Raw genomic sequence first — 13798 nt, 5'->3', positions numbered from 1 at the left:
ATACTGATGGTGAGAGACAAGGATATTGGGTAGACATAAGGAAGGCACTAGACCGACGGCAGCTAGTAGAGGACCGTCGCCAAAACCAGACAACCGTTTAAACGACTAGCTAGCGAACACCAGAGCCTTAATATAGGCCTGTTACCAAATCAAATCAAGGCCTCCTGGGGAGGCACCAACACTATAATTAGTCGCAGCCATTACGCTGTAGACGCCCTTCCGAAACGCCAGCCTATATTGGTACCAGCCTTACCGGCACCAGCCTGCATTGGCACCAGCCTTATTGGCACCAGTTGTGACGACCGCAATATTACTAAATTCGACGTCTTAACGTCACCAGAGTCACTAAGTGACTACTTCCAGATCTACCTCGATTACAGCTTATATAGCTATAGCTTAAATGACTACCTTGAACACAGATCAAACATCTACCTCGACTATAGATCAAAAAGATCTACCGCGAGCACGGATTGATTGACTGCCTTAAATGCAGATTAAAATAGTATCCCCTGAATTAAAATATTCAGAAGAGCCTCCTATAAAGGATGCTGAACAGTTACCGACTTCTATTAAAATGGTATCCCCTAAATTAAACGATTTAGAAGAGCCTCCTATAAAGGATGCTGAATAGTTACCAACTCCTAGTAGAATAGTACCTCTAGATCTACTAGCGTCAAACACCACAAGGACTTTAAGACGATATCTTGGATATAATTAAAGCAATTCCTGTCCAGCCTATATCGGCACCAGTTAAGCCTACATCGGCACTAGTTGCGACGACCGCAACGTTACTAAATACGACGTCTACAACGTCACCAGAGCATCGATATCGGCCTATTGGCGAATCGAATTAAGCTTTACCATTCCTAATTTGTACCCAAATTTCCTATTTTTGGTATAGTCTCTACCTTTATTTTTCTTTCTATAGCTTTGACTACGCCGTCAAATCTGGGGGGGTATGTAACCGACTACCGGACCTTGCATATTACCCTGTTTCACCTGCGTTAGCACTACCCTCGTATGTCTTAGATACGTTGGAAATAAGTTATAGGCTTCGGAGTTCGGGGTCTACTTTTATGTATTTATACCACTTGATTTCCATAGATTTACAATCAAGTCGTTTATTCAATCCTTCACACTGCAAAGCTTACATAAGTTAATAGGTAAATAGGTAGAAGAGAACTATTGCTATATTATATTAAATTATCTAAAATAATAATATTTATTTTGCTAGCCTTATAAATAGCTTTAAAATAGCTTTTATTTATTTAAAATATACTATTAATATAAAAGAGGTAAATATAATTATGGTTGCCAAATACGCAGATTGCTAGCAGGTTGCGCGTAGGTTGCGCGTAGGCTACGCGCAGGCTGTGTGTCAAAAAAACACGACATAGGCTAGTCGGTCGAGTTGCCAAATGACCTCAACTGCGCGCCAATTGCGTCAACCACCAGCCATTGAGGCCATTGAAAGGGTACTATATTTTCCCGATGTAACCTTATAAACAACTTAATATCCTTTAACTATTAAGCTATAAACCTTCTATAGTAATTGCAAAACCCTAAAAATAACCTTAACTGCGTTACATTCTCTAGTTCTTGCCAATTTACAATAGCCTTGATCTTTTTTGGATCTATACTAAGTTAGCTTAATCCAATAATAAATTTAATAAAATCTATTTTCCTAGTAAAGAATTTGCATTTCTTAATTGCTACTAGTATCTATTCTTCTTATAGTCTCTTTAAGACCCATTTAACGTGTTCTCCATATTCTTTTTTGTTTATTAAGTAGATAATAATATTATTAAGGTATACCATAATAAATTCATCTAAGTATTCTCTTAATATATTGTTAATACGCTTTTAAAACGTTGCTAGTGCGTTTATAAGCCCGAATTGCATAACTAATAGTTTATATAGTCCTTCCTTTAACCTAAAAACTGCCTTCTATTTATCGCCTTCCTTAATTCTAATCTAATGGTATGCCCATCTCAGATCTATCTTTGTAAAGATTTGCGCATTACTAATCCTGTCTTAGATTTCGCTAATTAAGGGTAAAGAATACCTATCCTTTCTAGTAATGCTGTTTAACTATCTATAGTTAATACATAGCCTTAGTTTTCTATTCTTCTTTAGTATAAATAGTACTAGATAACCTACTAATAATTGCAATGGTTTAATATATCCCTTTTATAAGTTCTCCTAGATAAACTCTTTTAGTGCTCTCCCTTCTTCTTTAGTAAGCTTATAGATTAGAAAGAACTTTAGACTTATTCCTAGTTCTAACTCTATTTTATAGTCCTATGCTATATACTTTAACAGCTTTTCACTTTTTAGTAACCATAATTTTCTACCATATTTATGGTATCTTTTTAGTATATAACTTAATCTTTAATTAGTCTCCTTATATATTACTTCAGCTTAGTATTATACTATCTTAGTTTATTGTCGCGTCTTGCGTTATTATATATCTCTAATATCGACCTAACCTATAACCTAATTAATCTTTAGATTATATTCCTGTAACTAAGGCATTCTTAACACTACCTTATTATTCCCTAATAGTAATATATTAAAAGACATCTTAACTTATCTCCCTTTAATAGTTATCTAAATAGGTCCCATTTTAAGATTAATAATACCTCCTCTGTAGGCTATCGGATCTCCTAAAATTGTAACTAGTAAATAAGGGTGCTCCTTTTATCTGTGTAGTAGCCCTATCCTTTTAACTACTGCTAGTAAGATATGGTTCTTTATTGCTTTACTATTAACTAATACTTTAAACTGTTAATCTTGCTAATTAACTTATAAATTTAGGTATTATCCTTAAATTCCTTTAAGGGTCTAAGGCTCTACCACTGGTTCCCTCTAATCCCGTAGGCCTCTACTTTTCCTAACTATTAGCTACTAGATCCCGTTTATACTTAGTCTAACTTAAGCCAATACTTAGTTCGCTTTTTATCTTTAATATACTATAAATATATATTCTTGGGATATTCCCACTACTATCGTCTATCTAGGTATTCTTCTATAAGGAATCTTCCTAGTTAAAGTATTAAGTCTCCTAACTCCTAAACTTCTACTAGATACCAGCCGTATATATACTTAGCATTCCTATACTATCGCTCTTTTAGCGCCTAATATATCCTTATAAAGTATTTCCGGTTCTTTTCCTTCGGATTTTTATACATTTTATATATATCGTCTACGTATGCGATCTATAATAGCGTATAGTATGCTAAGTGCTTTAGGTTAACTCTTAACTCATCTTTATCCTTAAGTTTAATCCTTTATTATGTTAATCTAAACGTTACGACTTCGTTTATAGGTACTAAGATATATCTTTCGCTTCTCTAGTCCTCTAATTATTCCTTTAAATCCTTTAATATTATAATTAAGGCTCCCTTAATATAATTTATTGCTTTTTCTATAATTAGGTAGTCTTAGATAACTTATTCGTTTAACTATATATAGAAATTTTCCTACTCGTTATTATATCGTTGCCTATACCACTTTTAGTATAGTTGCTAAAGTGTGTACGGTTTATCCGTAAGGAAGTATCTTCTTATTACTACGTTATAATAGCCCTTTATATGCCGTTCCTTAAACCTAGTTAGAATTCCTAAATCCTCTTTATTTTCCAGTTTAGTAAGCCACTTAGCTCTTAGCGTGCCTATTTTTAGCCTATTAGTGATTTTTCGTACAGGTGCTCTGTCCCTTATACGTCCCAATATATTAGATCTCTTATCTAGTTTCTGTTCTTACTATATGAGGATTCTTACTCTAAATTTGTCTATAGTTTCTTGTTGTTTACGTCTTACAACTAGATCCTTAAAGTCTTCTTACTTCTTAATTATAGGTGTCCTTATTCGTACTCCAAATTCTTAATCCCTTGGATTCTTTAATCCTAAGCTTGCTTCTTTCTTAAGCTATGCTCCAGCCTTAGTCCAACTAGGCTTTACTGGTGTTCTCATCTTGTCTTAAGAGTCTTAAATCTCACTTATCTTACTTTAAGAATCTTGTGCCTTTAGGAAACTTCGTCCTAAGCTTATTTATATATTACTAAACTAAGCCGTTACTCTACTCTATTGGTTATTGTCTGTTATAGGTCCTTAAGCGTACCTTATCTTATCTTAAAAATCTTAGTTATTTCTTATCTCGTCTTAAGAATTTTAAGCCTTTGGCCTTTTACCTTTATTGAGTGGTAAGCTAGCACTAGTAGTTATCTACTTACTTAATCGTCTTTAGATATTACTCCTTCCATTTTATAAAGCAATAGATGCCGTATCTAATAGTGTTATAATACCCGTTACTAAACCTTACTCTATAGCGGTCTTAGTCTCTACTTCTATTGCGTTATTAAGGTTTAAATACCCCTAGTTAGTTCCTTTTTCTACCTTATTACTATTAATTAATAAGTACTCCGACTCCATTGTTATTATTACTAATCTTTATCTATACGTTACTGCAATATCTTAATCTAGCTTATAAAGTTAATTTTATTCTTTATCTAACTCTCTAGTTTCTTTAAGTTCTCTTAACTCTAGCTCCTATAGCTAATAGCTTGCACTATACTTAGCGTCTTTATAAATTTAGTATATATTGTTATAACAAAACGCAAAACTTCCAATTAAATATTCTTTTGTTCCTCGTAGTATACTATTATCCCTCTATACGTATATATTACATACTATTAGTTTAGTTCCCTTTACTACGTAATAACTCTAATTACTTCTACAGTCTCTAGCAAAATAACTCTATTTTCCATAATTTATATAAGCTCCGTCTCTAAACTATTGCTTTTATTATAGAGTCCGCTTAAACGTCTTCTACTACTAAGATCCTTAGTTTGGCCTATACTCCTTAGTCCTATAATTACTTAATCCTTAACCTCTAGGTTTCTATAGTTTCTTACTCTATCTCTTATAGGTTTCTTTTATACTACTTAGGTTTATTAGCTCTGCGCTATACCATAGTTTCTAACTTAGCTTTAGTCGTTACGTGCTTTACGTCTTATATAACTATAGAACTCTATCCTAACCTTTCTTAGTCTGTTTCCTTTAGAAAATCCTATTATTAATCTTAATCGCTTAATTAATTAATTCCCTTAGGGTGTCCGCATCTTCTATTAGAATAATTACGTCCTAGACTTTAGCCTTAAGTCCCTGTTTATACTATACCATAAGCGCCTTATTATTTCACTTAACTTATATTACTAGCGTTTAGAACTGCGTTGTATACTTAATTGCTAAGGTTCGTTGCGTAATGTCTTAGAGTTTTCTTTCCGCTATAGTTGTTACCTCTAAATCTCCAAACATTTGTGTAAGTCGCTTTGCGAATCCTCCCTAACTTAAGAACATAAACCATACCTCTTAGTTTATAGTCATTATTCTATTTACTTATATCTCTGTTAGGTAAGGCTTAAACTACTTAAGTGCTCTTCCTAACAGGAACAATCCTGCGTACGCCACTTAATCTATAGGTATTAGTAGCTTAGCTCCTTCCTATAAAACCTTAAAATGCATTTGCGTAAGGAATCCTTTAAACTTTAATATCTCTCCTAAAAATCTCTTAATCTTTGCTATACTTATTCTGTTAATCCTATTTTCGAGCGTCGCATTATTTTCCATTAACTAGTTAACTATCTCTTATAACTGTCCTACTGTTATAGGTTATTATAAGTTAGTATCTACCATACTAGTATCGTTACCTAATCTTAAAGTAGTTGCCGCCATTAATAGCGTCGTAGTGGCTGCTTTTAGTAGCATATTATTTAACTTATTATAACCGTAACCGTGGTAGTAATTATGTAACAGAACCTTATAGTAGTTACTACAGTAGGCTCGTTAATAGGCTAGGTATGTAGGTATTGTAATAAGTTAACAACGTAATAATAACTGGTAGAGTAGTTGCCTAACAGATTAACTCTAATTATATTCTGAGAATTACTATAAGAAAGGAACTATCTAGGTAGGGACTGAGGGTCCTTAAATATACAACTGTACTCCTAAGAAAGTCGTTACTCTGTCTGCTCTGTCTACTCTATTCGCTCTGTTACAGATCTCGCAAATTACATAAATTACACAGGTTACGTCACGTGACTCTACTTACCATTTCTCGTTATATAGTTTTACGGGTTCCATCCTAGACCGTACTTGTATTAACCAACTAGCTTCTTCCAACTCCTCTCTAAGTAGTCGTAATATTATACTTAAAGCGTCCGTAATAAAAATTATTAACGCTGCCGTAAATAAGTACCTCTATACTTTTGTTAGCTTTATATAGAATAACTAGGTTAACTACCTACCGCTCGCCAAGTTTACTATAAATAACCAAATTATTAAGAGCATAGGCATCTCCCCGTTTTTTGTAAACTATAGCTTTAACCCTCGCCTTGGAATTAAGCCTGCTAGCCCTTACCTACTAACACTATTAGTATAAGTAAAGAAGGAGTTCTTCCGCGTAGATTTTATAGCTAACCGCTTTAAGCAGATATTAATATAGCTTAAGGCCCTAACTTAGATTTTATAGTAACGCTATAAAGATAATACTAATACTCGTAGGGACGAGAGCGCGTTATTCTGTAAAGGCGATATAGTTATAGTTAGCTTAAAAAATATAAAGATAAATAAACCTAAGAAAAAATGGGATAATAAATAGGATGGCCTATACCTTGTACTTACAGTATACTAAGGAGTAGTTATAGTAGACCTCTTAGACTATATCTAAGTAAATAAATCCTTTTATATATTTAAGGTCCGCCTCTAGGCTGCTAAAAAGATCCCTAGCTAAGTAAATATTAATACTATAGAGCGCCGTAATATATAAGGACGAGTAGTAGAGAGAGATAATAATAGTAATATAGAAGACAAATAGGAGTTTAAAAAAATCCTTAATATATATAACGAAGACCTCTAAGGCCTAACTTATAAGATTAAATAGAAATATTATAAGAATATAACTTAGCAGCTAAAAGAAGACCTAAAGGGTTATAAATAAGTTGTATAGCGCTTTTATAAGTAATACCCTAAGAAGCTAGAACTCCTAGACTGGGTATAAGATAAGGAAAGGCTATGCTAAGGTTATAGCCGACCACCATATTAAAATTTGTGGTGGTTAAGATGTTATAGAACTTTAACCAGTAGTTAAAGTTGTCTAATTAGCTAGATTTTTGCTAAGAAACGCTACGCGGATTAATTTAGGTAGCGGTATAGAGTTCTACCAACCTTACTTATTAAACCAACCAATTAGGATTTTCTATACCCGGCATAGAAAATTGCTATTAGCTTAGTTAAGGGCGGTAAGTAAAACTAATATCTTTGCGGTAAAAAATAGGCGACTCTATATACTACCTATTTTAAAGTTATCTATTTAGTTTAGGGACTAAACCATCTAGGGGAGAGAAGTACTGTTACGGCACTAACCTAATGCATACTATTTTATACTATCTTATACTATTTCCTACTATTAGCTAGCCTACTACTAGTGCCTTAGCGGCCGGCCCTACTATTTAAATACAATACCCCCTTTCTACCTTCTTCTCCTCTTTATACTATAACGTAGTTATTTAGTCTACTTTATTACAGCACTGTAACACTTCTCGCTATTATTATAATAGCTACCCTCCCTTACAGCTATTAAGTTAACTACTTTACTAACTATTAGAGTCTCCTTATTCCGAATATACCGCCTTTTATAGCTTTTTTACTTTACTATTACGTTAGCTGCTTATTAAAGGCGAGCAATTTCTTTACGCATTAATACCATTTTATGCGCTATCTATTAGGCGCCCTTAGTAAGCTACGTAACCTTTTTATTAATAGAGCTTACTAGTAACCTATAGTAATTTCTAATTTTATTATAATTGCGCCTCCATTTTATAAGCGTTGCGTAGTATCTTTAGTTTTTAGGCAGTACGCTATTATATAGGTAATATCGGCGTACGCAGCCGTATATTAAGCTTTAATATTATAACGTCTGGATTAAGTGGAACTAGTTTAGCACCTTTAAAGCCTACGCGGATATTATTCTCTATAAAGGCTTTATTATAAGCCGCTTTAAAAGCTAGTAGGAAGTCTTCTTTAGTAATATATGTAATGCGATTGCGTGCTAAGGCTAAGATTGTTAGCGACTTAGTTAATTAAGGCACGAGTATAACAAGAGGGACGCGTAAGCCTATATAATTGGTAGTCTATAAACAAGGATCTAAAGCTAGAGAAAGGAAAGGAGACGGAGGGCGGCGCCACTTAACGTTATATATAATCCTCTAGTTACGTAATAGCAATTGTTTAAAACTGTCTAAAACTGTCTATAATTGTTCGCTATAATTTACTAATATCCACTAGTTTCTACCAGCGCCGTAATATTACCCCCCTTCTAAAAAAGCCTGCCCTTAGGCTTTATATATCCGTTTTATGTCTATAGGGTATTCTTGTCTTTATGCTTAATAGGTAGCCTATTATTTTTGCTATTTTAGCACTTTATTTACTTATTAAGGTACTTTAGGGGCCTAGGTTTATTAGGGTAATAGTTATAAAACCTTTAAAGCTTATAGGGACTACCTATAAAGTTCTATATAGGGTACTAAGCGGGGTCTAGGTTATACCCTTTCTAACTAATATAATATTTTAATGTTCCCCTTATAAGCTTATAGGCTAGTATTTCTTTAATTTCCTATTTATTATTGCTATTAACTTAGATTAGTAGGGGAGGTTTATTCTTTTATTTAGGTAATAGGTTATTTACGGCTTTTTATAGTTTATTTAAAGAGAAAATAGAGTAAACCTTAATTAAATCTAGGAGCTTTACTTTATATAAATTGCCTATCTTTTTAAGAACCTTATATAGTCCTACCATCTAATAGTCTAGCTTACGGCTAAGTTGTTCCGTCTTTTAATTCTTTATTATAACCTAAACTATATCTTCTACGGTAAAGTTAGGCTCTTGCCTATACTTATTTGCCTACTATTATATTAATTTCTAAGCCTTTTTTTTTAAATTTATACGGGCTACTATCTAGGCTTCTTTTAAGCGCTTAGCGTACTACCGTGCTTCCTTATAAGATAGTTTTTTATATATAGTTTAGGGTTCTTCTAGTCTTTCCTAGTTAAAGCTTATATAGGGTAAGTAGCCTATTTCCAGTTAAATAGGGGCAAATTCTGTGGAGTTATAGGGTAGGGTTGCTTGGGTATAGTTTATTAGGGGTAGTAGTTTAGCCTAGTTATTTTAAAAGTAGTTAATAAAGGGCCGAAGTCTCTAATTTAAGTATTAATTTACAATTTCCGTCTAATTATTTGTTTAGGGGTAGTATGCTATAGAAAGCTTTAGCTTAATACCTAAAATCTAAGTAAACTTATTCTAGAAAGCCGATATAAATTGCGGCCTATAATTGGATATAATAGTATCTAATAGTCCATAGATTTGGTAGACATAGTAGATGTATAGTTAGGCCGCTTCTTTAGTATTAATATTTTTATAATATAGGATTAAGAATAGGCGCTTACTAAAGCGGTTAACTAGAATTATAACTATATTGTATCTATTATAGTCTATATATAGCTTATAGAAGTCTATAGAAATATACTGCTAGGGGCATTCTAGTATTAGGAGTAGTTTTAATAGTCCTAGGGTTTTATCTTATAGGATTATAGATCTATAGCAGCTATTATAGTTCTATATATAACGGTTAATATTTATAACTATTCTGGGCTAGTAGTAGCGGTTACTAATAATCTTACGGGTCTTATTTTTTTTAGGGTAGGCCGTAGAGACCTAGGCATAAGTTTTAGCAATAAGCTAAGTCCGTAAGTTCTATTTCTTAGCTACTACTAGCCGTTCCTAATACTTAAGTAGTTTATTTTTAAAGGACTATAGGCTAGTAACGTTTTTTGCCTTTTTATAATACTCCTATATAGAGGGGGTCGTTTAGTTAGCCTATAGTAGTTTATTAATAAGGTTAAGTTTAGAGGAGTTAATAGAATATATCTTAGCGCCTAAGGAGTCCGTGCTTAGTTCTGCCTATATTTAGGGGTTAAGGTGTTCTAGTTATACTAGCGTCTAGGTCTATAATAAGATCTTTATAGCCGTCTAGTTATCTAGGTCTTATTCGCGCCTTATAAGAGCGTTTATATAGTTTATAGCGCCTAGTCTAAGAAGTTAAATTAAGATAGGATATCCGCCTAGTGTACCTACCGGGCCATAAGGGCCTTATAATCTAAAACTACTTTAATTAGCTTAGGGGTCCCCTTTAGCTATATACGCTAGTGCTAAAAGCTAGAGATAATAGCTAGCATTTCTTTATTATATATATGGTAGTTTAGCTTAGTATCTATTATAGTCTTTAAATAGTATATAATAGGGTGCTATTCTCTATCTAGTTGCTTCTAGGAAAAACACTAGCTATTACGCCGTTTAAGGCATTATTTTCTAGTATTAAGGGCCGTTCTAAGTTAAAATAGGTAAGTAAAGGAGCCGATACTAGCCGTTTTTTAAGCTTATTAAAGGCCTGCCTATATATAGCATTAAAGTAAAAAGGGCTAGTCTTTTCTAGTAAGATAGTTAAGAGGATAGGCAATCCTACTATAGTTCTTAATAAAGCGTTAGTAGAAGTTATAAAAACCTAAAAATAATTATACCCCCTTTACGGTCCATAGGGGTGCCTACTAGTTAATTATAGCCATTTTCTCTAGGTTAGCTTTAATTCTATTTATACTAATAATAAAATATAAGTACTTTATATACTTAACACTAAACTCTAACTTCTTAATATTAACCTAGAGGCTAGCCTTACGGAGCCGTTATAGGACTTTATAAATATGCTCCTTATATTTTAGCTTATTTTTAAAGTAGATTATAATATTATCTAAATAGGCCGTATAGAAGTCGTTAAGGTAGTTAAAGAGTATATTGTTTATATACCGCTAGTACGTAGCTAGTCCATTAGTTAGTCTAAAAGGGAGTACCTTATATTTATACGTTCCGTAATAAGTCTAAAATATAGTAAGATTCTTAGACCTAGAGTCTATTTTAATTTAGTAGAAGGCTTAGCAGATATTAAGCTTTATAAAGACCTTAGCTCTACTTATTTAGGCTAGAGTTTTATTAAGTAGGGGTAGCGGATAGCGGTTTTTATGGGTTATATAATTTAGCTTATAGTAGTTAATGCAGAAGTAAAGCCCTTAATTTAGCTTTTTAATAAAGAGAATAGGCGAGGTAAAAGGGGCTTAGCTAGGCTTAATAAAGCCCTTATTTAGGTTATTAATAAGATACTACTTTATAGCCTATAATTTAGCAATAGACTACTTATAGAGGGGGCTAAAGCTAAGGGTATTTTCCTTGCCCTGCTTAATCTTAATCTTATAATTATTTGGTTTGTAAGGTAGAAGTATATTAAACGCTGCTTTAAAGAATATATCCTTAAATTTCTAGTGTTAATAGGGCAGCTTTTACTCTACTAGTTTCTTATCCGTAAGCTCGCTTTCCTTTTCCTTAATTATTTAATTAATTTCGTATAAGCTAGTCGTAAAGGTAATGGTATTAGGCTAAACCAAGTTCTGGTAGAATCTTATAGCACTAATATAGCAGATATTAACTGGTGGGAGGTCCGCTAGTTTCTTTACAAATATCTATTAGGTTATATTTTATGGTATAGGGTTTATAGTCTTCCTTAGCTTACGTTTTATTTTCTATAAGTTATCTTTCCTATTTATTAGTTTAGTATAGCGTCTAATATTCCTAGCTTTCCTTTATAGCTATATAGGGCCTAAGTCCTCCGCGGTTAACTTAGCTAGGTTACTACTAGCTTTCTAGGTCTTTAGTATAAGTGGCGTAATATAGCTAGTCTAGGGGCGGCGTAGTATATAGATCTATTGCGGGTTAAGCTATATATCTTTCTTAAAGGCCTAGTCTCTACGTATAGCATTTACCTAGTAAATAGTATTAATCTAGGGCTGTATAAGGTTTTCCATTATAATGCTAATTTTATTTATAAAAGAAGGGGTTAGGGGTAGGGTTTTAGGCTAGATAAGCCGCCTACTCTATATATTAAGCTATAAGCCTAAATAGGCTAGCCATTTTCTTTTTAAGATTATATTATAGCTTCCTAGGCCTATAATAAGGAAGGGGATATTATACTGCCTTTATCCGTTAATATAGAGGTAAATCTATAAGATAGTTATAATAGGTAGCCCTACCTACCCATTATACCCATAAATAGGAATTAGTTTAGGCAGTTCTTTAATGGGTACATTTAAAAAGTTAGCCAGCTTTTACAGTATACTAGGTGTCTATTAAGGTAAAGGCATTTACTTTAGAGTTAGTTAAAGTAGAGGTTAAAACTTAATATCTATTATAAAATAAAGTATAAGGGATAGTATAGCTTCTTCTATTAATTAGCTAACCTAGATTAATATATAATATATTAATCCCTTTTAACCCTAGAGAGGAGTCTTCCTCTAAAGTTCCTCTTTTCCTAACTTTATACTATCCTCCTAAATTAATAGGGCCTTGTCCGCTTTTGTGTTTATTAGGTAATTTTTTATATAGTAGCCTTTTTAACCATAAGAGAAGTAAGCTTATTAATTACTGTTAGGAATAAAGGCAAATGGTCACTATATAAGGTATATTGCCGTCACGTATAGCAAGTTGCCATTACGTGCCGCCGCGGCACTAGTGTAGTGAGGAACCTTAAGTTCCTTACCCCTTTCTTTAAGAAGAAAAGAAGAATAATAATTATTATACTATCTACGAACCGTAGCTACGTAATATCCCCTTATGTAACCAACACTAATTAGTGGTTAACTTTACTATTATACTATAAAATAGCTAGATATTCCACTAAGAAGAGACGAGCCACTATACTAGTGCTACTCGTGCTAGAGGAAGCTGTCTTTTAAGGTTAGAACTGGTCCTAAACCTTAAATAGAACTCTTCCACAAATCTAAGGATTTAAAGGCCAGAACTGGTCCTAAGCCTTTTTAAGATTATAGATTCTTGCGTCTATTACGCAGAATAATACGCTTTATAAGTCTTTGCGATTTAAGGCTAGAACTAGTCCTAAGCCCTATAACCGTAAATATATGTTATAAACGCGTACTAAATAATAAACGCGTACTAAATGATAAATATATATTATAAACGCGTACTAAACAATAATCCCTACACTAATAACACTTCCCTCCCTTTAAAAACATAGCTACGCCTACCTTAAATAACTGGAAAGACTCCTTATTATTAAGGGTAGCTAAGCACGCGAAACTTATTAATAAAGATTAGGATAAATTCGCCTTTAATATAATAACTTATACCGTAAAATAAGTTAACGGCTTTCTCCTATACTATATTATATTCTACTAAAATAAATACTATGCCAACTTATAACTATAGGAGTATTTTAAAGAGGATTTTGTGGGATAGACTGCTAATACCTAAGTACTTAGCAACGTTAATATTGTTTAGAACTTTTAAGACTTCCTCTATAGGAATGGGGTATATATTATTAAGAACAGTAACCTAATTACTAGTAATATTTAGGCCGTTATTACTAGTATAAAAGAACTAATATAGACGGAAGCTAAGATTATATATTAACTATAGAAACCTAAAAACAACCTATATTCTTTAGAAGGCAACTTTAATTTATATTAAAACCCCTAGAACGCTAACCCCCTACCTAAAGCTACTCTCCTACCTAAAGGTGCTCTTTTACTTAAAGTTACTCTGCCTTTACCTTCTTTACTCTAGCTAACTAGTAAGCCTTTACTATAAGAAGTTATAAATTTAATAAAGGTATATTTAGACG

The sequence above is a fragment of the Cenococcum geophilum genome (genome assembly GCF_001692895.1).
Source record: "Cenococcum geophilum 1.58 unplaced genomic scaffold K441scaffold_78, whole genome shotgun sequence".
Taxonomy (NCBI): domain Eukaryota; kingdom Fungi; phylum Ascomycota; class Dothideomycetes; order Gloniales; family Gloniaceae; genus Cenococcum; species Cenococcum geophilum.
The sequence above is the reverse complement of the archived record's forward strand: the minus strand, read 5'-3'. Positions refer to the sequence as shown.